Source organism: Trichosurus vulpecula, chromosome 6 (assembly GCF_011100635.1).
Source record: "Trichosurus vulpecula isolate mTriVul1 chromosome 6, mTriVul1.pri, whole genome shotgun sequence".
Classification (NCBI taxonomy): domain Eukaryota; kingdom Metazoa; phylum Chordata; class Mammalia; order Diprotodontia; family Phalangeridae; genus Trichosurus; species Trichosurus vulpecula.
Genome location: NC_050578.1, coordinates 69,172,944 through 69,177,923, shown reverse-complemented (window position 1 = coordinate 69,177,923; position 4,980 = coordinate 69,172,944).

The following is a 4,980-nucleotide window of genomic DNA, read 5'->3' as shown; positions in this document are numbered from 1 at the left end:
GTGTGGGTGTACTGGAGTCCCGGTGACACTTTGTGACATCAGATATCCCAAGGGGAAGGTTGATTGGCTACCAAGGAGCTGGAGCAGGGTTTAAATTCTTGTGCCATTAGTGTAATTTTCAAAAATCAGCTAAAACACATCTTCATTGGCCCCACATTTCTCTGGTGAGATCTACAACCCAATAGATGGTGAATTTTCTGGAGAAAGAATTTTTGAGCTGAAGAAGGGACAAAGGTAGGGAATTTGTATGTTCTTTTAAAATTTATTTCATATCTGCTGAAATAATAAAAATGAATGTACTTGTATATTGAAACTATTTAATCTGCGTTTTGTGACAAATGACCGACGACAGGAAGAAAAAAGAAAGTAAAGATGTAATGATTGACAGAGTTACTTTTCTGTGAAAACATATCCCTATATCACCTCTGTTGCTCTTGTTCTGGATATATGAATTCAACAAAAGCAAATCTGGGGATAGATGCATGTGTTTCTTCCTCTGATACAATTATCTAATCTCTACAGAATGTGGAGTCCATCACATTCAAGCAGTCAGGGCCTTCTAACTAAGTTGTTTGGTATTTAGAGGTAAGGCCTACTGAAAATGAGGCCAGAGGAGGTAAGATTGTGATTTGATTTGAATTAACTCAGCAAAGGAAACTTCAAATTCAGGTTTTACATTCTTGGATAATGGATATTACCTGTCACATACTGAAAATCTTGTACTAGAATGAGTAAGGATGACTTGACCTTCAAAGAGTGTTCTTTAATTAGAGGTTATACATCCAAAGGACATTCAATGACTATTCATTATAGAATGAGTAATACTGAGGAAAAAAAGAGAAAAATTAATAAAGTTGTTGTTGTTTAGCTGAATATTAGAAGAAAAAATACTTGTCTACTGACAAGTAGAGAAACGCTTTGTTTTCCACTTATGTTTTGGTTTAAAAATATTTGTTCCTGTCTTTCAGGAAAAGGAGAAAGGGAGTTAAGAGGGAAAAGGCAGTGTGCTATGGGATGTAAAGGAGACATTATTTCAAATCCCACCTCTGACACGCACTAAGTGACCCTTGACCTCTCAGTGTCCTAGGCAAATTTCCAAGGCCTTAAATTATAAATGAATTGCCGATCTGTGTCAGCGAAATTCCCTACAACTGATGAACTCTCAGGTCCAGAGTATCCACCCTTCCACTTTTCTCCCAAATGTCCTGTAATAATTCATAAGATTTAGAGCTGAAAGCAGCCTTAGAGATAACCTAGATGACGTAATAAAAGCCCAGAGAGGTGGTGGTTCATCCAAGCACATCTATGTCAGTATTTTGTTTTCATAAATCCTGCCTTCCAGGGATTATTCAATGGCCCCATATGTAAGAGGCACAATGTAGAAAAGCCTGAATTCTCATGGAATTTTATATTCTGGTTAACTGGATTTTCTTATTAACTGAGGGATAACTAGAAACCCCTTTCTTCAATCTTTATAACTGTTAAAAAGTTTAGTAAAAATATTCAGTATATCTCCTGCTAAATACTGAACACAACTGAATCTACAGCACCTCAGAGGTCATCAGTCCAAACACAGCATACATTCAGATGTAGAAAGCACAGGAGACTGGGTTGATTTTTATGGGTCTTGGGACAAACCTAGCGATTGTCTTTGATTTAGAATAAATGCTTAATATTAATTTGTATTATTTTAACTTATTGCTCCAACTAGAGAGCAGAAACCTGTTCTGAGTACCTTAGAGTCTACCAGTTTCCTGTGTTCTTCCAAATGTAGATTTTATTTTTATCTTTTTTTAAATCAAAGAATCATGATTACATGAGTGTGAGTGCTTACCCAGTGATGCAGAGTCAACCTCCTCTATGGTTTAGTACATGGCCTTTTCAATCCAATAAACATTTATTAAATGTCTACTATGTGCTGGTCTTTGAGAACTGGATGCGGTTAAACAATTCAGCAGTAGCAGCTAATCTGACAAAAAGTCTCTCTGAATATGGCTAGCCTGCTTCCTGGCCAATGTACCTGCAGATCAATTACTCAGGACCTTCCAACCTGGTAGCATCTGCTAGAGCTTACACAGCCCAGGTTCATGGCTTAGAACTCGAATGGAGATTGGAGGATATTAAAAACCATTTCTGTTCAAGTGTGCCTCCAGATACTAAATTTGCATATAAAATTACATATTGAATTTAAACCAACCTTTTTTAAGGAACGAAAAGAACTTTTTCCCTTTTATTTTCTCCTTTTGGGTTGTTTCTTCCCTTATAAATAAACATGGGAGGAACATTGTATGGTAGATATGTAACTAGAGACAGAAAGACCTCGGTTTGACTCTTCCCCCAGACTTCCCCTCTCAGAGCAATTCTTAACTTCTCTGAGCCAGTTTCCTTATCTGTAAAAAAGGAATGATAATTATCTTCATTATGAAGATCAAATGTGATAATGAGAGCAAGTCATGCTGTATGCAAAACTATATAAATGCCACATGCTATCATCTTGCAAGTGAATCTTGATTTTACAGTTTCTGGTACAAATCTGGACACCTAAGCATTTGAGATAAGATAGCAGGACAAAGTGGATAGAGAACAAGCCTTGGAGTGAGGAAGACTGGGTTCGAGTCCCACCCCTGTCATATACTGGACAAGTCACTTAACCTTTCAGTTCCAAGTAAGCCTCTAAGGCTATCTATAAGTGGCAGAACAGATAAATAAAAGCCCAGAGAGGTGCATTAGTAGAAAGTTTCCTCAAGGGAATTTCCCCATAGCGACTAAATCACAAATTTAGCCCAAAATAGAATCTGAAGATGTTTTACCGTTTGAAATGCTTTTCTTGCCCAGAACCTCTTAAAGTTTTTTTAAAGTTCTATAAAGTATTTTAAAAAAATGCAATCTTATCTATTAGATATTACTTTACATATGTCTATCTAGCGTAGTGCTTTCAAGAAATATTTTTTTCTTTGACGTCACTCTAAAATGGGAATATCATCTGTTGTTGGCAAAGAGCTGGAAGGCAGGTCTCCCCTTTGTGTGTCGGTGACTTTACCAGTCTCTATGATTGGTGCCCAGATACAGAATAAAGTCCTTTACCTGATTCAAATCTATTTCATTATGATAGTTAATGTTTACTCTTGTTTTCATTTAGAAATCTGTAACACTAGAAGAGTCAAATTCTTCCATCGAAAACACTGATGTTAAAACATAACCTATGATGGTCCCACTAGTGCTTGCCAAGGTTACCACACTCTTAGCAAAGTATTGCTTTAGTATATTAAATATCCCCAGTGGTTGAAGGGAGTAAATGAATAGTCTTGAAGTGGCCAAGAAATAGCTCCTAAAGGAGTAAAATATAACTTTTGGAGACCATGTCATTTCTCACCCACCCCCTCCCCCACTTCAAATGTAATCAACAATGTCCCTTTTTCTTTACGGACAAGGAAGTGGAGAATGAAGGCAAGACGAAACTCACATTTTGGGTTTGTACTATAACAGTAACTGGTTTCCAGTTTCACTAATATAATTTCACCAATGATCTCTCTTCTCCCTTTAAAAGTTCACATAAAGAGTCACCTGAGCCCCATATAAACTCTTGAATGGAAGCCATTTGCATTTGAAATTTTGAGAAACTTTCCTCTAAATTTTTATCATTCTCTTCGTTCTCCAGACATAGCTAAACCATAATGTGGCCATAGGGAACATTCCGAATTTCCATGTGCATATGTGAATGTTGGGATAACATTTTAATTTCCTGGGTCTTGGTTTCCTCATCTTTAAAAAAGAAAGGGATAGACCAGATGGTCTCTAAGGTTGTTTCCAGCTCTTAGTTAATGATCCTACTATATAACATGGAGGAGCTGCTGGGGAGCCCCCAGGGGCTGCAATTCCACCCATTTCCTCTCCCTAAATGGCGCTTCTGTTCTGGAGTCAGGCAGGCTTTCTGGACTGAGATCAGTACTAAAGAAGCCTGATCTCTAAGGATGTGGAGGCTAGGTTTCTTTCTGTGATGTAATTTGGCTTGTTAAATTTTCCAAGACAAATTGCTTAAGACTTAGCTTTAGGCTCATGGCTAGGTTTTCCTCAAGAGGGAAAGTAGAAATGTATAACAAGAATCAGGTATTCATTCACCCCAAAGAAACGATAAAACACAAACAACTCTCATAAGTGAAAGGGAAGGCTTATTAAAACAGGTTTCAACATCTTAACTTATAATTACAGTTAATACTCTTTTAGAAGACTGATTCTTAACCTTTATCAGAACAAGAAGCAGTATGCAGGACTGCTCATTTGGCATTTTACATTTCATCTTGGTCCTGAATATCTAAACCACTTTGCAAACCAACAGGTCTGTTGATAAAACAGCCAGACTTGGACCTACCTTTTTGTTGCAGAAACTTCCTGGCAATAGCCAGATCCATTCATTGGACCTGGGATCTATGGGCCTCTTGAACTAATTATGTCACCTCCAAGCCTGGATTTTTCTACCTTGAGGCCACTGTTTGGTCATCTACTCAGGAAAATTAACAAAGTTAAACACACAGCCTGGGGTCTAGGCACTAGCTCATCAAGTTGAATCTATCCTCCACGTGGTAACATTGGTCTGATGTGAACAGAGAGCACAGATGATCCCTTCACCTTTGTCATGGGCATAGCTGGGACATATCATAAAACTGCTATATGAAACAGACAAAACAAGAGACTAAATTATAAGATATCCTTCCTTCTAAAGGTCTACTGACTCATCATCATCTTCCTCCCCTCAGTCTTCTCTCCTTTCTTTCCCTCCCATTCTCCCTCCCCCTCCCCTTCCTTTCTTTCCCTTCTCCCTTCTCTCCCCTCCCTTCTGCTCCCTTCCTTTCTCCTCCCCTGCCCTCTCTTCCTTATCCCTCTCTTCCCCTTCTCCTTCCCCTCCCCTCCTTTCCTATCCCTTTCTCCTTCCTCTCTCCTTTCCTCCCCTTTCCCCCCTCCCCTTTCCTCTCCTTCCATTTC